Consider the following 22,313-nt stretch of genomic DNA (forward strand, 5'->3'; position numbering starts at 1 on the left):
AGGGGATGAAGGGGTAGGGGACACAGCCAAGGTCACATGCCAGCAGGGTAGGCCCTGTCTCCTGGAGTACCTCCCACCCCTCTCCTCCTCAGGCTTCCTGGAAGCAAACACCACCTACTCCAGGATAGATCTGAGGAGAGCTTCTGTTACCCTGGTGCAGAGAGGGAAACTGAGGCCTGGGGAGGGAACAGACTTTCCCTCTCATTTCTCCTGGCTTCACAGCTTTCTTTGGATCCTTAAGACACTTATAAACAGGCTCCCTACCTCCAGGCCTTTGCTCAGCCATGCCTGCCTCTGCTCAAACAAGTCACCAGTTTTTACCCATTAAGTGTCCTTTCACAAGGGCCTCTGAGCTCTCTATCTTGGCATGTGATTTTCTGGGTCCCTGGTCCTTGGGACATATAGCCCTACATGCTTCATTTGCTGGCTTTGTCTCTCCCTATGGGTGTGTGCCTGTCTCCCCGATTGCCCCAATCCTGCCCCCAGCAAAGAGCTTGGCACGGAACAGCAGTCACGGAACATGCTGAGTGCCAGGCCTGAGGCCTCCTTCGTAGGCCTTTGATCCCCCTGGCACCTGGAGCCGGTTTGGGCCCCTCATTTCCATGTTAGAGCAGAGGATCTGAAGCTCGAAGAGGCCATGTGGCCTGAAGAAAGTCCCTCGGGCCTGCAGCAGAAGATGGGCGCGCTGTCAGGTGACCATGAGGCTGCTGCCTCTCAGTCCCTCTGCTCCAGGGCATACAGTAGGTGCTGGGTGAACCCTGGGTGTTTGGGGCAAGCAAGTTCTGCAGCTTCCCTCAGAGCCACCCAGATTCGGAGGAGCAGCAGGGCCTGGCCGCCCAGCCAGCACTGGCTCTTCCTGTAGGCTGGAGGACTCCTCGCCATCCCTGTTCCTTCCAATGAATGGAAGGAAGCACATGGACCCCCGAGGTCCTGGTGGAGGTTGGGATCATGGGACAGCTGCCAGGTGGGTGCTTCCTGTAGTTGGGCTGAACTAGGTGGGATTCAGACCCCCTCTCCCCCCAGCTTTCTGTGTGTGTGTGTGTGTGTGTGTGTGTGTGTGTGTGTGTGTGTGTGTGTGTTGGTCCTGGGGCTTGACTCTGGGCTTGGGTGCTGTCCCTGAGCTCCTTTTTGCTCAAGGCTAGAGCTCTATGTACCACTTGAGTCACATCGTGACTTTCAGCTTTTTCTGTGATTAATTGGAGCTAAGAGTCTCACAGACTTTCCTGCCTGGCTGGCTTCGAACCTCAGTACTCAAATCTCAGTTTCCTGAGTAGCTAGGATTACAGGCTTGAGCCAACAGTGCCTGGCGCTTCCTTGCCTTTTGACACCAGAGTCTCTCCAGTGATAGTGCAGAGATCAGAAGCTGCAGGAACACACACACACACACACACACACACACACACACACACACACACACTTGCTGTATGGCTTTGGGCAGGTTGCACCTGTACTCTGAGCCTCAGACTCCTCTTTGGTTGAATGGGGTATAAGGTGGCTGTTTGCACTACTGTAGGAGGAAGCTACGGGTTGTTTCCATAGGGAGTGCCGAGGATATTTGTGGACTGAAAGGGGCCGGGCATAGACAGGCAGCAGATAAGGTGTCGGGGGGGGGGGGTTCTGTTGGGGGTTCTGCTGAGTGCTGGAGGTTCTCTAGCCTCAAAGGCCACACACAGCTCCCACCCAGGTCCTGACACATCCTCCAATGATGAATGGCCTCAGAAGGCCTGGGTGCTGGCTCCACCCCACTTGGTGGAATCAGCTGTGATTTATGGGATCGGGGCCCGCAGGGAGCCACTGTCTGAGCTCAGAGGAGCCTCCAAAAGTGGGTCAGCACAGGGTGGAGGCAGCTGGGGCTGACTGGAAGGGAGCTGCTCTGTGCATGGTCCAAGGCCCCCAGAGGTAGTGTACCAGGCCCACTCACAGAGGAGGGCATCTTGGCAGCCAGGAAGTGATACTCTCCTCTCAGTGCCTAAGAGCCACAGCCTGGTTTGCTGGGTACACACATCGTGTACTTCTGGCCTTTGCCAGCTGAGATGTTTCCTCCATGTCTGGTGCATGATGGAACGTTAAGAGTCCAGGTGATCAGGGAGGCCTCTCAGAGGAGGGGACCCCAAGGGAGGAGAGGGAGCCCATTGTGTGAATGCCAAGGAGAGGGAGCTGCTTGTAGGACCAGACGGGGAGTGGGCTTGGAGGTGGGGTGAGGCCATCATGTCCAGGAAAGAGCGGGGAGGGCAGGGGGCCTGCTGGGGCTGCATGAGAGGTGGACAGCGCTGGGGAGGGGGGCAGACACTCGTCGGGACCCCCAGGGGCCTTTTGCACTTAGGCAGAGAGTGGACCTGCTGGGCCTGGAGGTGCTGTTGTGTTAGCTCACTAAAGCTTGCAAAGTCCCTGAGGATCTCCACATGGAAGGGAATTGGGGGACACAGGAGGAACTGACCCTCAGCAAGTGATGACTGGGTTAGGAGAAAGGTGAACAAGGAGAGCCCAACCTTAGAATCTCACTGAAGCCACTAACCTGTGTTCCTTGGGATACTGAGCAGTGTGTGTGTGTGTTTGTGTGTGTGTGTGTGTATGTACGCACACACATGCATGTTCGCCAGTCCTGAAGCTTGAACTCACGAACCCTGTCCTTGAGCTTTTGTGTTCAAGGCTAGTGCTCTGGTACTTGAACCACAGCTCCATTTATGGCTTTTTTGGTGGTTAGAAATAAGAGTCTCATGGACTTCCCTGCCTGGGCTGGCTTCAAACTGCAATTCTCAGATCTCAGACTCCTGAATAGCTGGGATTACAGGTATGAGACCCTGGCCCCTGGCCCTTTTGCTTTTGAGACAGAGTCTTGCTACCTTTTCTGGGACGGCTTTGAATTAAAAACCTTCTGCCTCCTGAGTGGCTGAGATTACAGTCATAAACTCTAGCCTGTCGCAAAGCCATGCCCTTTTGATACTCTGTACCAGGGCCCTGGTGCCCTGTTTTGTAGCGGTGACACCATGTGAAGCCAACTTCTGCTTTTCTGAAGGTCATCTAACTTGAGAGGGGCAGATCTGGGAGCAGTTTGTAACACCTGCCCAGCCTCTGTTCTCACCAGAGTTCAAAACTGCACCTTCTCAAGGTAAACACGTAGATTTCGGAGTCTGCTCTCAGAGCCCTGCCCCGTGTTGTAGATTTGAACTGTGGGATTCAAGCGCCGTGTGTGCTTGCTTGCATGCACACACGCCACTCAGCAGGAAATTGAGGGCAGGAACAGCCTGGGTGCTTGTCTGGGCCTTCTTGCTGGGAAACCAGGCCAGGGCTGGAGGGGCCCCAACAGTGCTGTCCCTGGCACCAGCCTCTTGGGGTGCTGGGATGCCTGCTGGCAAGGGCACTGCAGGCTGGCTCTGCATGGCCACCAGCCCACAGCGGAAGCTGACACACTTTATCTCTGGGCCACTTCATGTCTCTGCCTTGACAGGAAACCCTCCAGCAGTGCAGGGCAGAGAGATGACTGCTGCTTGTCATTCTGGCTTTACCCAGGCAGATGTGGAAGAGTCTCCCTGGTCACCTTGTCCAGGGAGACTGGTACAGAAGAAGAGGGCTGGACTGATAGGTGAGACTTTGGTTTTCCTGGGTGAGTCGTGGTCATTCAGGCCCTCTCTGGTCTTCTGGGCATGGGAATGGGTTGGGATGGAGTTGGTGATTTGGTAGGTTTACTTCTGCGGCAGACCTGTGAGCTCAGTGTAAGGCTGTTGTCCCCATTTTGAGGGGACTGAAACAGATGGGAGAAGAGCTGGCTCCAGGTCTCACGCTGACTTGACCATGTTCCCACCTGTGATTTCTGGCTTCTAAGCTGGGGTGAGGTACACAGCCTCTCAGAAGCGTTTACTAGTGTTGAGAGCCCAGGCAGCACTTCAGCACCCTGGACAGCAGCCAGCAGATAAGGGGAGGAGAGTAGGCCTTGGTTGGGCCTGGGCTGGGCCTGGGACCCTGAGTGTTGAGTCTTTCCTGTAGATAGGGCTCTCCATCTCCTCCCGGCCGAATGGAAGCTGTCTTCCTGGGAAAGGAGGAGCCAGGGCACCACATGCATTTCCCATCACCATCGCTGACTGCTCTGTCAGGCCTTGGCATCACCATGGAAACAAGCGAAGGACGCACTCCAAAGACCCAACGCCAGGAAATCCAGGCCAGGGTGGCCTTGGGAAGCCCAGGGTTGTGTTTGATGGATTCTAGAGTCAGCATGGGCTCTGCTCTCCCACCAGCTCACTCCACGAATAAGGAAAGGCTGGACTCCTGGGGTCACCTGGCTAGAAGGTTCTTGGCTATCAGCTGGCCCTACTGCTCCATTTCATAAATGAGGAAACTGAGACAAAGGGACTCTCAGAAGAACCCTCAGGCCTCTGCCTCCCACCCTGCAAACAGCTTTGCTTCTTTCCACGTGCTGCCCTGTATACTCTGTGTTGTTTTGTGTTTAATGTTTATTCCCTGCTGACTGACAAGACTGTGGCCTGGACCATTGATCTTGGGGCTGTATCTAGGGTCCAATCTGTCCTATGATGGACAAAGCATAAATCTAGATGGCGTGAGTTTGAACCCCACTAATCAACTGCAAGGCCTTGGCAAGTGGTTTCCCTCTGGGCCTTTGGTGTTTAGTCTGTAAAATGGGTTGTTCAGAAGACTAGCTCTGCTGGTACAGGCCCAGCCCCACCCTGGGCATGCATGGTCAATGCTGGTCACCTGTTAGTGGCAACTCAATGAGGGCCTCTTTTCAGGCAGGGGATCGGGGGAAGGGCTACCCCTGATCCTGTTAGGTTTTGCTTTTCATTGCAGTGGGCTTTTGTGCCACATCTACCTCACAGGACACTTAGCATACCTTGGAATCTCAGGAGACTCGATCATGTCGACTCCTGTCTCCACCAGGATCCAGCTCCACACGCTCCTGCTGCAGCAGTGGCTTACTGTCGGTGGCTGCCTGGAGTGTTTAAAGAGCCACTTGCTCTGAGGCCAGAGGGGTAGGGTCGAGGCTGCCCTGCTCTTTCAGAGGAGGGCTGGAAACCTAAGTTAGGCAGGAGCCGTGGAGGAGCCTCCGGAGGCTGTGGGGTATCCGTGGGCCTTGTGAAGCAGGAAGGCTGAGAGTGCCCAGCTGAGAGGGGCAGATGGTGGCTGGGGACCAGGGCCACCCAGTACTGCAGCAGGAGGGTGTGGAGTGGGCTGTGCGAGCAGAGGATCCGCTTGGATCTGCTCCCATTGGTTGTCCAGGCCTTCAGTGCTGTGTCTCCTACAAGTCCCTGCATTGCCTTTCATGCTTTTTCTTCTGTAGCTCAGGAGTTTGAGGACTAACCCCAGCCCTGCACTCCCAGCCTCAGTCTTCCCCTGCCCACCTCTCTGTTCTTGAAACCCAGTCTCCCCTGGCTTTGAAGTCTGCTCCTGGTCAAAGTGAATCTAGCCACAGACCTCCAAGGTGGAAACTTATGGTCTGGTTGGGAAGTATGAGAGCCAACCCCAGCCCCTCAGCCCACAGCACGGGGTACTGACCTACCCCTGCCCTCAAAGGACTCTGTCTGGCAGGGATGGTGTAATTTGATAGAAAACAAACTAGGAGATGTATTTTGTAGAAGAAGGCATGTTTGAGAAATTAGAGGAAAGCCCTTAGTGGAAGGGGACACCATGGAAAGAGGACAGGGTGGGCTATGGTGCCCTGTTGTGCCTCATAGTAAAGATAAAAAGAGATGATGGATACATCCATCCAGACACACATTACTAGGTAATGCATTCCCATGTCATGTTTTCCCAGTAAAGTTCTGGAGTAATTGTTAATTGATTAGACAAACTGCAGCCAGCTTCCTTTTTAATCTTATTTAAGCATCCTGCTTTGGATGATAAAGTTTACGGTCATCACATCAAATAACAACAGCTGTTTGTTGAGGAACTAAATCCCCCCCATAGATAGTCCTAGGGGAGTAGCATCCCCAGGAGGTGGGCCCCCTCCGAGCCCTCCCCTTTCCCATCCCCCCCCTTTTCCTGCTCCCCGGGGCATAGCTGTGCCACGCCAGCTCCTCACACCCACAGGCTCCCAAGCCAGTGAGGTGCTGGCTTTTTCCAGCTGCCCTGCATGGCAGCTTCATGACCCAGGGAGAGCCAGGGGGACGGGGAAGATCTGCCCTGGAGGCAGGAGCCTCATACCCCATGCTCAGCTTGACTTTGGGTCCACTGGCCCAATCCTCTAGGCATTATTTTCCTTGTGTGCTGGCCACAGTCCCCTCCAGAGCGTGGGCACAAACCAGAAAATAGCAGTGAGTGTCTTGGGGCTGTGGAAGGTAGGAGCCAGTGCCCTGGCTGTGGAGACGGCAGCCCCGCATGGGAGGGAGGGCGGGGGTGGGGGGAGGGCTCCTGCAGCCTCCTCCGTCCTCTTGGTCCCTCCACATCCTGACCCCCAGAGCTCATGGAAATGTGCATCTTACCTGCCTGGTGTGTGAGGGGGTACGTATGATGATTGGGGAGTGTGGCAAGCGTGCAGCTTGCCAGCAGCCGGAGCTGATCAGGCACTGCCCTCCTCTGTTCTAGTAGCTTATGCACAGGCCTCTGCCCAGGGCAGCAGATGGCGAGAGACCATGTGTGCTGAGGTGTGAACTAGCCTGGCTCAGTTTCCCCTTCTAGTTCCCCTCTCAAGCCATGAGGGGTAGGAAAATCCCCTGACTCACTCAGCAAGGCTGAGCAGCTGCCCTGGGATCATCTAGGTGTACCGCCCCAGGAGCCTGTTCCTTCTCCTGCTGCTCCTGGATGACCTGCTGGCAGGAATGACTGGGGAAGACAGACATTTGTCCCAGCCAGCTTCTTGTCTCTTCCCCAGGGGACTTGTTCACTCAGTTGCTCAGTGGCTCTCTAGATAACTCAGCCCTCAGCCCCAGCTCTGCCCCTGGGGGTTCTTCCTGATGACCCTTATGCCTATTGTGTCCAGACAGACTCTGATCGCCCCTGCGATCGGGCACCTGCCCCTGTCCCCTGGCTGCCCGATGATACCAGCATCCTTAGGAGAGGATCCTGGAAGCAGGGCCCAGCATCCTTCCACCAGATGCTTTATTCAAGTGTGATTTACATACTAAACAATCTGCCCATTTCAGATAGTCCATTCTGATGCGTTTTCCAAACGTGCACAATGTACAACCAACATCACAATCCCAAATTTTCCCTGTTTGGAGCCAGTCCCCACTGCTGCCCTAGTGATTTGTTTTCTGTCTCTGCAGTTTCACCTTTTTCTTTTCTTCTTCTTCTTCTTCTTTTTTTTTTTTTTGTTTGGTTGTGTTGCTTGAACTCAGGGCCTGGGCGCTGTCCCTGAGCCTCTTTGTGCTCAAGGCTAGTGCTCTACCACTTGAGACACAATGCAACTTCTGGTTTTTAAGTGGTTAATTGGAAATAAGAGTCTTACCGCGATTTTCCTGCCCAGGCTGCCTTGGAACCATGATCCTCAGATCTCAACCTCCTGCGTAGCTAGGATTACAGGCGTGAGCCACTAGTGACTGGCCAGCTCCACCTTTTCTGGAGAGGCTGTTCACAACTCTGAACACTATGTGTCTCATTTTGTTTTGTGTTTTGCATCCTGGGTAATGTGTGTGACATTCAGGTATACTATTGCACATACCCGCGCTCTGGATACTGTTACTTGGATTGTTTGCAGTTTGGGCTGTGATGGATCATACTGCTCTAACAAATTCGCCTACTAGACTTTGTGAAGACATATGTCTCCTCTTGCGTAACCTCTCTCTTTTCTATCCCACAAGTCCTTGATTTTTGTGCAGAAGCTCTGTAGCTCTTTTTTTTTTTTTCTTTTCCAGTTCTGGGGCTTGAACTCAGGGCCTGAGCACTGTCCCTAGCTTCTTTTTACTCAAGGCCAGCATTCTAGCTCTTAAGCCACAGTGCCACTTCTGGCTTTTTCTATGTATGTGGTGCTGGGGAATCGAACCCTGGGCTTCATGTATGCAAGGCAAGCACTCTACCACTAGGCCAGATTCTCAGCCTGTAGCCTTTTTCTTTTTTTTGTGAAAACAAAACCTGTTGGAACACACTTTTTCATTTATATGTCACACACAGCTGCTTTGGAGTGCCGCACAGACTGCAAGTTTACCACTGCCCTTTTATCACCAAGTTATGCCCCTAGTTACCAAGACAAACCAGCTGAGCAGTGCTGCCCCTCCTGTGGGCACCCATCTGCCTATCCCCAGATTGGACCCCTGATTGCAGTCTTGTGTCTCCTCACAGGGCTGTGCTCAGCCCTAGTGCCCTGCCCAGAGTGGAGCCACCCACACAGACTTGCCCTAGCCCTCCTGCTCCCCGCTGCTCCTGGGGACGTCTCTTCTCCTCCCTGCTCTCTTCCTTCTAGTGCTGCCTGCTCCCTGCTGGCGGGCAGAGTTCCTCAGAGCTTCCCAGTGGGAGCATTGCGCCATGCTTTGTCCCTCTTCCTGCTTCTGTACTAGCCGTCCTTTCTGCCCCCAGAGCCCTTCCCCACCTGGCCCCCCCTTATCTCCCGGGCATCTCTCCGGTCCACCAAAGCCCCTTGTTTCTGAGACAGCGGATGCCCCAGGCTAGTCAGGCCCCCTGGGCTTGGGCCTTCTTCCAGGACAAGTGGACTGTGATTTCTATTACATATCTGCCACCTCCATCTGATTGGCTGCTCCGGGGACACTGACTGATTCATCTCTGTCCTCAGCGCGGCCCTGTCCGGGCCACGCACAGAGTAGAGCCTCAGTGTTTGTGGGGCACAGTGTCCTGTGCCTTTTGTTGCAGAATGCCAGGAGGAATTGGCTGAGGCGCTGAAGGAGGAAGGGAGACCATGGCGGGGGCTGCCTGTACCGCCCGGCAACAAGGGGGATGGAAGGAAGGGAGCTGCTCAGATCAAAAGGCCTCCATGGAGGAAGTGGCGCTGTGGCTAAGGGGGTAGGGTGCTCACCTTGAGTAAAAAGAAGCTCTGGAGTAGCGTCCAGACCTTGAATTCAAGCCCCAGGATCGGAGAGAGAGAGAGAGAGAGAGAGAGAGAGAGAGAGAGAGAGGAGAAGGGCCCATCACGGGCGCATGAACCCCAGGTCCCCCGAGATTCAAGACCAAGAAAGCAGGACAGTGCCTTGCCTGGGTTCAGAATAGAAATGGAAGGAGTACAGGAAGTGCCTTTAACATGAAGAACCTAGTGTCTCCTGAAATTAATAGGCCAGGAAAGGGCAGTTGGCTGGTGATCAGATCCCAGCTCCTCCCCCCCCCGCCCCGGCCAGCAGCTGGGAAGCTGAGGGGTTTGTCACATTGGTCCCCCTAGAGAATGTGGAGACATCTGATTTCATGGTCTGTCTCTGAAAACCAAATTGGGCCTTAGCTGGCCTTCCTGGAAAGGAAGATTCAGGAGAGCACTGGAGCAAGAGTCAAGCCAGCACTGCTCTGGCTGGCTGGGTAGGTCCAGGGCCGTGAAACACACTCTTTGCGGACAGTAAGCCCATGCTCAGGTCACCAAAAGGCAGCCCAGGCCCAGCCTTCCCCCAGAACTGTTAGGAGACAGAAATGACATGGGATGGGGAGGTGCAAACAGGACAATATGATAGCCAGGCTCCGGGAGCTCACACTTGCAATCATACCCACCCAGAAGGCTCAGATCTAAGGTTGGGGTTCAGAGCCAGCCTAGGCAGAGAAGTCTGAGACTCATCTCCAGTTAACAACCAAAAGGCTGGAAGTGGAGCTGCAGCAAAGTGGTATAGTGCTAACCTTGAACAAAAAAGCTCAGGGACAGCACCCAGGCCCCAAGTTCAAGCCCCAGGACCGGCACAAGAGGGGAAAAAAAACAACAACGATCATGACAGTATCCCCTGCTCTGCACAGCCTTCCCTGACCCCTTCAGCTGGGTCAGGTACCCTGGCTGCTCCCCAGACCACATGCATGCATTTGCACCTGCTGTTACATGCACCTGCTGTGTCCTGGTGTCGGGTACAGCCTCTCCCCACCACGCTGCCTCTGTGAGGGTGGGGACAGGCAGCTGGAGCTCTGTCCTCTGTAAAGCTCAGAGCCGGAATCTGCCACTTTCCCTGAGTAACCTTGGGCTATAACGAAACAATGAACTTGGAGCTGTTGGTCAGCCTCTGGGTCAGAAAGCAGAATGGTTGGTTTGTGGTAGAAATCTCTCTAAAAGAATGTGTGTCCTGAACTGTCCAGGGGTGGCTGGGGACTATGTATGGCTATTGAAAATTGTTTATTGTCTTGTCAGTACTAGGGGTTGATATTCAGGGCCTTGAGCTGACTAGGCAGCAGCTCTATTATTTGAGCCACCCTTCCAGCCCTATTTTACTTTAGTTATTTTTCGGGTATGTGGGGGTCTCATGTTTTTTGTTTTTCTTGGTCCAGAGCTTGCCTCAGACTGCAATCCTCCTACCTATGGCCTCCCTCATAGTTGGAATGATTGATGTGAGCCCTTGGGCCCGGCCATGCCCTGTGGTCATCACTCCTGGTGACCTGATTGAGTAAAAAGAAGCTCAGGGACAGCATCTAGGCCCCCGAGATTCAAGAGTGAGAAAGCAGGACAGGGCCCTGGGTTCAGAATAGAAATGGAAGGAGTACAGGAAGTGCCTTTAACATGAAGAACCTAGTGTTTCCTGAAATTAATAGGCCAGGAAAGGGCAGGTAGCTGGTGATGGGAGTCCCAGGTGCCCAAATTGGGGGGCAGGGCACTTGTGCCATTGAGGATAGAATCCTGGGCTTTGGAGTATGACCACCTTGAGTGTGCACAGCCACGTATCTTCCCACACAGCCTGAGACAAAGCAAGTTCCTACTCCTCCCAGAGGCTCAGTGTCTGCATCCTCATAATGGGCGAGCAGACAGAGGGATGTGAGGGTCAGAGGAGGAAGCCACCACTCTGGGGTCGGTGCTGGGTGGAAAGACCTGCGGTTGTTCTTAAGAGGCAGTGTGGTAGAGCTGTGAGATTGGACAGGAGGGCCTGCAGAGTGAATAGAGCAGTTGCCTGTGCTTCTCAAAACTAGGGCACAGTGTGCTGAGAGCTCACTGGGTACTGCTCAGGAGCAGTGGCCAGAGCCTGAGGGACTGGCCAGAGTGGCCCATCACCTAAACCCTGAGCAGAGGCAGTCAGGCTCTGAACCTCCAGCTGCTGGGGAGGAATATTTGCAGTCAAGGCTAGTAGTGTGTGTTTCCTGAGGCCAGGCACACCGTTGTCTGCTGGCTGACTGCAGCATGCCAATACAGTGCTAGGCCAAACACGGCCCATACGTTCACTGAGCACTGACTGTGTAGGCAATCTGCCTCTCATCAAATCATCCCTTCATTCAATGGATCCACCCTGTTTCCACTACCCGCCTGTTAGTCACTTAGTACCCCTCTCAGGTATTAGGTCAGCTGTAGAGTAACACAGGGCTTGTGTTCCAGGAACCCTTATTTTACTTAATAATGACGCCAATGCTTGAGAGTAGAGATGCTGCAATTCAGATAGGCCAGAGAGAGGCTGCAAAGTGCTTCCTTCAAGAGAAAAGATGGAAGCGCTTGACTTAATGGTGGTGGGGGAGGAGGGAGTTGTGTGCTGAGGGTGCTGAGATCCTCAGAATAATAAAATCCTCTGAGAGAAAAAGATCACATTTACATTCCTTTTACTATGGTAGGTGGTTTTGTTACTGGCTGTTGCTAATCTCTTCTTGTGCCTAGTTTATAAATTATACTTCATTGTTGATGTGTGTATATGAGAAAAGGCATGGCAGTGGAGGGCTCATCTCTAACTGAGGTTTGGGGCAGGCCCTTTCAGGGGGCTGGGGGGACTTGGGATGTCTCCGGATAAAGAACGAAGGATGACTGTCCTCAGGCACCTTGCTGCTGTGAGGTGGGGATGTGTGGCTCCTCAGCCCCCGTGTAACGTTCCCATGTTACAGTGGGAAACATGGAGGTCGTTTGTCCAAGGTCACCCAGGCTCCCAGGTAGTGGAGCCCAGATCTGATCCCAGGCTGTCTGGCCCAGAGTCTGTACTAGAGATCATCCTCTGGAGCCCTGTGGGCCCTGCTTCAGTGAGCCCTTGCTCTCTGGCCTCCCCGTCTCTCTCATAACTGTGTCCTTGTTCATCCCAGCATGGCCTAGCTCCAATGTCAGCATCTTGAGGCCAAGGCCAAGGTCTAAGTCACAGCATCCTGCGTGTCAGTGGTGGCTTGGTAGGTGGTGGCAAGTGCTGGAGGGCATGTGGTGTGGGCAGATGGGGTGGAGGGGTGAGGAGATAGCTGGCGGGTGATTGGAGACTCTGAGTGGATGGTCAGGTTGCCAAATGACTGGTGTCCCAGTGTCCTGAGGGAAATAGGACCTGAACAGAGTCATGGGGGGAGTGGAAGGGGCAGAAACATGGGGAGGGGGCCGAGCGAAACAGTGGTCTGAGAGACCTCCAGGGGCTGAGCCAGGGGGACTTGGGGAGGAAGCAGATGGGGAAAAGGCTCTGGATGGTGCTATTTCTGTCTTGGGGAGAAGGTGAGGGGCTCGGGTTGGATGTGATGGTGATGGGAGCTTCTCTGTGGGGAGGCAGCAGGAGAGGTAAGGCGAGTTTGGAGTGAGGCCAAGCTGGGAGTTGGTATGGATGAGACTCAGTGGTGGAGGCCAGTGGGTCACTGCCTAGAGAGGCCACAGGAAAAGCCGGCGGGGGTTGGGGAGGAGCCCCTGTCCCCAAAGCGGAACATCACAGGGAGGTCAGAGCGCAGGCTCAACTCTATGCAGGAGGGAACTCTCAATATTATTTTTAGAACTTACTTTTCCATTTCAATTCAATTGTACAAATATTTATTGAGCTAAAAGGTTCTGTGTAAATCCATTTTGTAAATTAAAGTTTTGGACAACAAATATCCTTTGAAGTGGACATGGAGGGGGGTGGTATGAGGATCAGGAGGCTGTCGGGCATTTGAGGGGCCTGGAGGGCATTCTTTTGTAATAAGCCCCATTCTGTTTTCAACCCCAGCGAGAGCGTGGGCCTGTGGGGCTGGTGGGGCGCAGCTTGTTCCCCTGGGTGGTGTAAAGGTCCTTTCGGTACCCAGGAAGGCAGCCGGGCCCCCCGGGAGGAAGCTGGCACTGTGCATTGAATACATTGGTGGTGCATGACTAGGAGGAGTAAGGGAGGGAGGAATTGGTGAATGTGTAAAACAGGATGGGGTCTGTATAGGTCTGCATTTTACATTTGGGGGGATAAAAGAGACACAGGGAGTGTGAGCACCGTCTGGCTGCTTAGAGGCCCCAAAGGGGGACAAGGTTAAATGGTAGCAGAAGAGGTCAGGATGTCTAGGGAATGGCTGAGCACAGGCCCTTGGGTATACAGAGGGTGATTCGGCCAGGAGATGGACATCAGAGCTGGGAAGCTCTGAGGGGTGAGCTGAGCTGGGGAGAAATGTCACCCCGGTGAGATGGAAGCAGGGGAAAGCCCAGAGCTCATGACAGTTAATCAATAAATATCCACTCGGCTTTGGAATCTTTGTCAAACGATGTGCTCAGCCCCATGTGTGGAGATGAGCTGAACAGACTAGTTCTCTACCCCCGGGGGGGACGACATGGGAGGGGCAAGCAGTGATCAGGCTAAATTCCTGCCTTACATGTCCTATGTGATCATGGTCAGTGCTGAGGAGAAGCAGGAGAGACAGGGTCCGGGGATGTCCTGGGGACAGCAGTGGAGTGATACCCACTTCAAACCACCCTCGCGCACCCCCACTTAGACATGAGCCACGGATTCAAAGAAGTTTACAAAAGAAAAGAAAAGAACGTGCTTAAGGTTATTCAGCTACGGAAGTGGCTGGGTTTTTCCTGTGTCTCTGCCTGAGTCAAAAGGCCCCACCCCAGTACTAATGGCCTATTCTTGACAAGGTCAGTGTCAGTAAAGACTCCGAAGGACATGAGGAGTAAGACTGTGGACAGCTGGGCCACTGGCACACTCAGCAGAAAAAGAGCAAATGCAAAGGCCCAGGGGCAGGAATGTGCCTGGTCTGTTTGATGAAGAGTGGGAAGACCAGGGTAGCTGGAGCAAAGGAAGCAAGCTGAGAGTAAAGGAGGGGATGGGAAGTGCTGCACAAGCTGCCTGTGGCACCGGCAGGGCTGTCAGCTTCTCCTTGAGGAGCAGGAAGGCTCTGGAGGGTTTAGTGCTGTGGAGGGACAGGCTCTGACGTGAGCTCTAGCCCGATTCCTCCGGCTTCTGTGGAATAGAAGAGCACATAGGAATGATCTAGGCAAAGGATGGTGGTGGTAGCAGTGTAGGTGCTGCATCGGCTTTCTGACATACTGTGAAGACGGAGCCCATGGACCTAGAATAGCTGGAAGGACAGAATTCCATGGATGTGAGGATGGTGGGGGGGGGGGGCGGAGAGGGGAGGCTTCCATGGGAGGAGTCACTGCAGACATCTACTGTCCCTTTGCATCCTTGGTTCTCCTCAGAGGCAGGAATCCAGTCTCACATCAGGTATGTGACTGCCCAGGAAAGATCGTAAGCTGGAACTGGAAGTCATGTGCATGCTAGGGTCTGGAGCTTTAATCCATCCATTCAGTGGGCACACATGGCCGGAGTACCTGCTGGATGCCAACTAAGTGCTGACACTGCTGAGGGGCTGAAGGCAGCCCCTGCCCTCACGGAGCCCTGTGTATAGGGCAGGAATGCCATCTGGTGAGACCTTAGAAGCCAGTCGTGGGGAACCTGACCTAGCCAGGGATCTAGGAGGGCTGCCTGGAGGAGGTGCATATGTGGTACGAAGGCCTGTGGGTGGGGGGGGGTCTTCCTGGGGGAGCAGATCCTGGTTTTCTAGGCAGAACAGCTACCCCCAGGGAAGTTGCGGAATCTTTTCTGTTATTTTAAGTATTGGATTGTGGTCTGGGTGAACTTGGCCCACCACGACGACCTGGTGCATGGGACCTGGCCCTCTGCATGGGATTTCGTGCACTGGAGATCTTCACACCCCATGAAATCTGTGTCCTCGAATTCAGAGTGTCTTGAGATTTGGCGTTTTCTTTTCCTGCCACCTCGTGGCTGGGCTCGTTCTCACGGAGGAGGCAAGGTAGCACCATCCTGGAATCAGACCATGGACAGGGTTCTAGGCCTGGCCCTGCCTCCTCTTCGCAGCGTGTGGTTTTGCTGGTCGCGATGAATGGATGTCTCTCTTGCCTTCTTTTTCCCCCTTTGAAGCGCAGGGAGCAAGCTGAAACCTGTTCTGGGCGTGGCACAGCTTAAGAGCTGGTATGTGGGAGGTTCCACAGATGCTGGGGAGAGGGTGGAAAGGTGCCCCAGCTCCCCTCCTTGGGTAAGAAAGGGGGAGCTTCCTCCCCGTTATCAGCTGCCCTTTTCTGCTTCTTTCTGTGGTGAACTAGCTCCTGGGGCCTGCCCCTCCCCCACCCAGGACTCGGTGGGGGAAGCCTAAACTCAAATCCCAGCCTGGCTGCTTGGATTCTGTTTCTCCATCCTCACACCCTCCCCCATGCCGTCTCAGTCTCCTCTGTGTCTCAGTTTCCTGACCTGTAGAAAGGAGAGCGCGGGTGTGGGATAAAGGACCTTCTTGTTCTTCCAGGAAGGTCTGGTCCCTGCTGATGTAAAGATGCAAGTGGGCGGGGACAGCAGCTGTTCAGGTGAGACGGTGGGGGGGACACCTGGCTCCCCTGCGCTGGTACCAAGATGGGGGGAGTTGGAGGGGGTGAGGCTCCACCGCGAGGGCCTCTTGCGCCCATCCCAGCACAGGGAACATGGAAGGAGCGTGTGCAACAGGCCCTGGGCACCCACCATTCTACCCATGTTATCTTTCCAGTCATCACAGTGCTCCCCCAACCCCAGGAGCACTTATTCCCACTGGGCAACTGGGAAATCTGGGTCTCAGAAAAAGGAAGCTGTCCGCCCCGTATTGCCCATCAAATAAGGTGCAGAACTGAGATCCAAACTCAGACCTGTGTGACAATGGCCCCTTTTCCCAGCTTCCCTCACTTTGGAGAAGAGGAGGGAGGAGCAAGATGAAGAGGGACTTGAGTCTCAAACCCCAGCTTCCCAGCTGCTGTGGGGATTCTGTGGGTGGTGGGAAAGGCATCGTAAATATGCATGACATGCAAATATACCCCTAAAAAAACAACGTGGGGGCCCACAGGCACGGGGATGCCAGAGTGCTTTGGAAAATGTAGTGTTGTACAAACACTTGAGTTTCTATGACGACGGCTCCATGTTATCCCCTCCCTGGCATTGCCAGGGCTGGTCGGAGGGTCTCAAGGTACAGGGTTATCTCAGGTATCTCCTAATTAGTGTTCATTCTTCCCCAATTCCTGCAGGCACTGGTGCCTCCACTCTGCCGGAGCCGCGTAGCCCCAGGTGTGACCGGGACCTGGCGGGGCCCCTGTCCTGTGCTGCCTCCTGCTAGTGCCTCTGATGGAGCGCCCAGAGGGATGTGCGTGCCAGCCCTCCGTCCAGCGCTCGTTCTTGAGGTGACGCCTGCAGTGTACCAGCTGGCACCCCCTTTTCCTGTGCACGTGGCCTCGTGGTGGGTAAGTCACTGCGGCCTCAGGCCTGAGCTCCTCACCGGCTCCACACGGCCTGCACTTGGGAAATGCCTGCCACCCACCTGCCTGCCCGCTCCCTGGCACCCACGTGCTGGCAGGCAGACTCTATGGGAGCTTTCCTGCGTCTGGGCACAGCTTCAGGGTAACTGGCTTCTCACATCTTGTCCTCCACAGCCCAGGGGTGGGCATGGTGGTGGGGTGGTGGATTTAGGAAGTGGCCTCAGAAAGAGGAAGGCATTGCCTGGGTGTTCCCTTAGAAAACCAGCTCTTGCCATGCCATGGGCTGGGCCAGGTGCTGAGCATCAGCTCAGCAGGGGAGCAGGCAGCTGGGCTGGACCCCCTGCCAAGAGGTTACCCCCCCCCCGCTTCTCTAGCTCCCCACCTTGCCCGCACCCACATAGGATGAAGGTGCTGGGCTCAGCTTCACCTCTGACCATCTGAGGATGCCAAAGCCCATCCCTGCCCATGTGCCCTCTCACCCCTATTCCTGATCCTGTCTATCTGCTCCCTCAGAGCAAGATTGATGCCACCAAGACACTAGAGCCACACGTGACTCTTCTTGTGTTTGTATGGCCCTGCTGCCCTGACTAGCCTGCTTCTTGGATGAGGAAACGGAGGCTCTGTGAGGCGACTGGTGGTGGAGGGGGGAGGTTGGCCCTAGGCCAGCCACCTCTCAGTCTGTCTACATGGACAATGGCCTAAGGTCTGCCTGCAGGACAGGCCTGAGCTCCCCTGGGTGGGGACATTATGCTTTTCTCCTGGACAGCTCCGGTTGGCACCAGGCCCTGAGCTCAGTGGGGTCTGTAGTGTAAGCCATGGGAAGAAGGAAAGGGAGAGGCAACGGGAATCCCTCACTCCCCTCTCTACCCACAAACTAGCAGGACTCCAAAGCCTGTTGGCTTTTGGGCCAGCTGGGGTTCCTGCCAAGCCCAGAGAGCCTCAGGAGCTCAGGCCTCCTCAAGGTCTCCTCCTTTCCCCGTGCTCCCCAGATGCTCATCTGCCAGCAGCTGCCCAGCCTCCCCAGTGAGTTAGTGATGAGAAGGGAAAAGACTCGTAAATATGTATACTATGCAAATGTCAGAGATAATATAAAAAGCTGTGAAGTTTGCTGTGGGTAATGTATGTGGAAGGGCTTTTCTGAGAACAAGTAGCTTCACCTAAATGTGGTGCCAGCCTTTCCTATTAATAATCGTGGAAAGGGCCCTATCCATTACAGACCACTCCCCCGCCCCCCCCCCCGGGCCTGGCTCCCCTGTCTGGGCCCCCAGTCTGTCCTAACAGCTGCCAATTGCTGCATTTGACTGGTGAGTGATAAGAACATCTCAGTCTTGAGAACTGTGATTCCATCACAGGCTGTTTGTGCCCCAGGATACCACCTGTCATGGGCAGCCTGTGGGACGGTGGGCATTTGTGGTGCTCCTGCGTCTCAGTGGTTCCTGATGGCCTGGAGAGGTTGTTGGGGAGACTGAGGCACAGACCCGGTTAGAGGGCTCAGGCTTTCCTGATTGCCACCTGGTGCCATCCTCCACCCAGAGCCAGGCGCTGGGAACACGGCAGAGCCGGCAGCCCCCGGAGTGAGTGCCCCAGTGACGGAGAACGGGATTCCTTGGCACGAGCTGGGGGGGTGGGGGGGTAGCAGCCGTCAGGATGGCGTGGAAAGATGGAGGCCGGGCGGCGCGAGGGAGGTGTTACCGCTGTGGTTTTGCTAACAAGCTGGCTATTTAAGGAACAGCCAAATTCAGGAAACCGTTTGCGGAGTCTCCATGCCCTGGGCAGAAGCAGCTGAGGGGTATAGGGTCCTCAGAGTAGCCAGACTGGGGAACCAGGCTGGGGCAGGGCAGAGAGTCGCTACACACTGAGTGCTTTGTCCTTGCCTAGTTATTCACAACAGTGACAGCACGATGAAAGTGTGGAAAAGGATTCAGTTTGTGGAGAAAGAGACATTGAGGCTTTGGCAGGTGTGAGGTGGGCTGTGAGGGCCAGGGCTGAGCCTGTCTGGGTAGTGGCTGCACAGATCTTTGCCTCGTGGCACTTGGTGGCCCATGATGGTTTTTGCTTTGTGCACTTTCCTCGCTCTATTATGTCACAAATGGTTATGTAACGGCATGTGACGGTCGAATCCAGTAACGACAAGCACTTACCCAAATGCTGAGTGTTTCACTTTGGATCTCATTGGATCCTCGTATCCCGCCCATTTTCCAGAGGAGGGAAGTGAGTTTTACAGGGGCAAAGCTACTTGGCATGTGGGCCTAGCGTGGGGGAGGATGATGAGAACCCAGACGGAAGACTCATGTACGAGGGGGGGGGAGGGCGCCCAAGAAGTGCCCCCCAGCAAGACTAGTCTCCCCACCTAGCCGTCTAGCCTGTGACTCCTGTATGTCCAAGGCATGGGAGGCCAGGCAGGTGCATGGAGGTCAGGAGGCTGACAAGGGGACAGACAGGACATTTAACCCATTATGGGTGTGTTGAAGGACAGGAATGGGATGTGAGATAGCTCAGGAGAGGACCTAGGGCAGGACTCGTCCAATGTGAGGGAAAAAAGCCACCTGGCCGAGCACCTGGCGGCTCACACCTGTCATCCTGGCTTCTCAGGGGGTCGAGAACTGGAGGATCATGCTTTGACACCAGCTGGGGCAGAGAAAAGACTCTTATCTCCAATTCACCATCAAAATACTTGACTGTAGGTATGGCTCAAGTGGTAGAGTGCCAGCTGTGAGCAAGAAAGCTAAGCCAAATGAGAGCTGGAGAACTGGAATTCAAGCCTCAGTAAAAGCACATGTGCATGCACACACACACACACACACACACACACACACACACACACATACACACACGTGCACCAGGGAAAAAAAAGGAGGGAAGGGAAGAAAGGAAAAAGGTAAGGCCATCCAGATAAGACAGGGCCAGGCCCAACCTCTGAACTCACTGGATATGAGGTCAGATTTCCATTTCCTGGGGACCTACTAAGTGCTGAGTGCACACACTTAATCTCTTTTAAGCCTCAGAACCAGCCTGAGATCAGCAAGCAGTACAGACCAGAGGCCTAAGGTCTAGAAAGGACCACACAGCCTGTGGGTGAGTAGTGGAGCCACTCTACCAGACGCCAGTGTCCAGGCCCTGTGTGTGCAACCAGCAAAGCCCAGGACCAGGCTCCCCGGCAGAACGGGACCCAGGGCCTAAGTCCAAGCAGCAGGTGGCTAGAATTGAGCTCTTGTGCAGATCAGTAGGCTTCAAATTGGCGCTGCAGTTGGGTATAGAGCATGGCATAGCAGAGGATTTCTCCAAGCCAAGAAGCCAGCAGCCTGCCCCTCTCAGGGGGCATCAGCCTACAGGCACCCATAGATCCCAAGGTTGTTGAGTGACACCAGCCCTGTCAGAGGACACAGCCTGTGGAGGAGCAGATATTATGCAATCGTTCACATAAAGGGATGGAACAAAGAGGGGCCTGGCCAGGGCTGTGGGGGAGGTCAGCAAATGGCATTGTAAAGACATGGCATTAGAGCTGAGGCCTGCAGGGGGATGTGGGTCAGCCTCGCCAGAGTCTCTCGGGGTGCATCGTAGGTAGTAAGGACAGTAGGGGACGAGGCTTGCTTGCCCATCAGCCAGCGACTATCTAAATCCGGCTTACCGCGCTGTACAGTGGCGCCTGCTGCAGGTGTTGGAAATGGGCCCGTGAAGCTAAATTTATTGTTGCAGAAAGAACTTCATAGTGTGTTGTGGAGTTAAAAAGAAAAAGAGGTTATAAAACAGCATGGATGGCATGATATCATTTCTGTCAAAACTATGTGTTTCTGAAAAACCATTCCCAGTGCGCCTGGAGGGCGGGGCTTGGTGAGCTTGGCTGCCTTCATGCTTTCAGGATTGGGGGTCTTTCCTGAGGGGCTAGGTCGCGTCAAGAGGAATGCGGGTCAGGGCACCCACGATCCTGCCTGGGAAACTTCCCTCTCCTGCTGACCCCGTAGAGTGGAATGAGCGGTGAGCGGGGATCTGGACATGGCCGATCCCATCACTCCCGGGCTGTGTGACTTTGGACTAGTCACTGGCCCTCTTTGCAGGCTGAGTTTTATCTTCTGCAACTCACAGATAAGAATAGCAGGAGGGGTCAGGTGTGGGTAACGCATGCCTGTAATCCTAGCTTCTCAGGAGGCTGAGATCTGAGGATCCCAGGTCAAAGCCAGCCTGCGCAGGAAAGTCTGTGGGACTCTTATATCTCCCATTAGCCACCAAAAAGCCAGAAGTGGAGCTGTGACTTAACTGGTAGAACTCTATAGTCTTTTTCTTTTAATTGGGTTTAAGTTACTACTTATATTTCACAGTATACACCTTAACCTTCATAGTGATGAAAATTGTCATTGTATTCTACATAGCTTACGCAGTCCATGACCTTTCACATTAAAACCATTTCTTCCATTTCAGGGGATATGTACATTACTTTTGTTTAGCAACATCTGTTCCCTTTTTCACTCATTCCCTCCTTCTCATCCCCATCCATGAGTTGCTTAGTTCACTTTTATCAGTGTCCAGTGTAACTGATGGTCCCCTCTGCTATATTATTCTTATTCTTATTGTTTAATATTATTATTTTCACCCACTTTCCACTCATTCTGTGCCCTCCTCCCAGCTTCCTTCGGGTGTGCTCCTGTATATCCCATATATGAGGTAGGGAATATAGAATCATCTAAAAATAATAGGACATTTTCAGATGAGGACCTTTCTTTCCTTATCTTTGGGGTTCTAAGAGGTGCTTGGGTCTTGCTATTTGGTGCTTTTCTCCCATGGCTGTCTCCTTTGTTTTTACTGGGTTTTGATATCTTGAGTCCTGCATACCTTGTTCTATCTCATTGCATTGTAAATCTAACACCTGCATATCAGAGAGACCATACACCATTTATCTTTCTGTTCTTGGCTTATCTCGCTCAAAATGATTTGTTCTAGTTCCATCCATTTCCCAGCAAATGCCATTATTTTATCTTTTGTAATTCCACATTGTTTGGATCCATTCATCTGTAGTGGGGCACTTGGGTTGATTCCATATCTTGGCTGTTGTGAACAGTGCAGCAGTGAACATGGATGTGCAGGAGTCCTTGTTGTTTCCTGGTTCCTGTTGCTTGGGGTAGATGCTTAGGAGTGATATGGCTGGGTTGTAGAGTTATGTCTGTGTTTAGTTTTTGGAGGAACCTCCAGACTACTTTCCAGAGTGGTTGTACTGGTTTACATTCCCACCAGCAGTGTGCAGTAGGAGAACTTTATATAGTCCTGAGCAAAAAAGCTCAGGGACAGTGCCCAGGCCTTGAGTTCAAGCTCCAGTCCCAGCACAAAGAAAGGGAAGGAGAAAGGAAAAGGGAAGGGGAAGGGAAAAGGAGCAAAGGAAGGGAAAAAGGGGAAAGGGAAAGAGAAAAGGGAAAGGGAAAAGGAGAAAGGAAAAGGGGAAGGGGAAGGGGAGGAAAAGGAAGGGAAAACATGAACGTGTGTTGTAGGCTTGTATGAATTTAGATGCATCCGAGGCTGGAACAGTAGCTAGCAATATCTCTGTGGCTGCCAGAGGTGCCGCCTACTGTCTGCTGGCCATGCTTTGCCAGATCTTATTTTGAGACACGGCCAAGAGAGAGGAGCATAGCGTGGTAGCATATACGTCGCCAATACGTCACCAACCAGACTGCAGACCATTAGAAACCCCCATCCTCAAGGCCCAGCTCTCCTCTACCCACCCATTTGCCTCTGCCATTGAAGGCTTGTCACCAGAGAAGCTGCTGCAAGGACATCTTAGCCCTGGATGTGCCAGGGTTTTTCAGCTGTTGTTTTTGTTTGGGGGTGGTTTTTTGTTTGTTTGTTT

The 22,313-nt window shown here is 53.7% G+C and overlaps 1 long non-coding RNA gene across 1 annotated transcript; it reads right to left on the reverse strand.

Annotated features, from left to right (window-relative positions):
• Positions 1 to 372: 372 nt before the first annotated feature.
• Positions 373 to 21,712, reverse strand: LOC125353454. Its single transcript, XR_007211327.1, has 3 exons — positions 21,466 to 21,712; positions 15,588 to 15,593; positions 373 to 385 (listed from the first exon to the last, which is right to left on the reverse strand). It is a non-coding gene; the product is annotated as an uncharacterized LOC125353454 (long non-coding RNA).
• Between the last annotated feature and the right edge of the window lie 601 nt (positions 21,713 to 22,313).

The sequence above is a fragment of the Perognathus longimembris genome, chromosome 6, assembly GCF_023159225.1.
Source record: "Perognathus longimembris pacificus isolate PPM17 chromosome 6, ASM2315922v1, whole genome shotgun sequence".
NCBI classification, from domain to species: domain Eukaryota; kingdom Metazoa; phylum Chordata; class Mammalia; order Rodentia; family Heteromyidae; genus Perognathus; species Perognathus longimembris.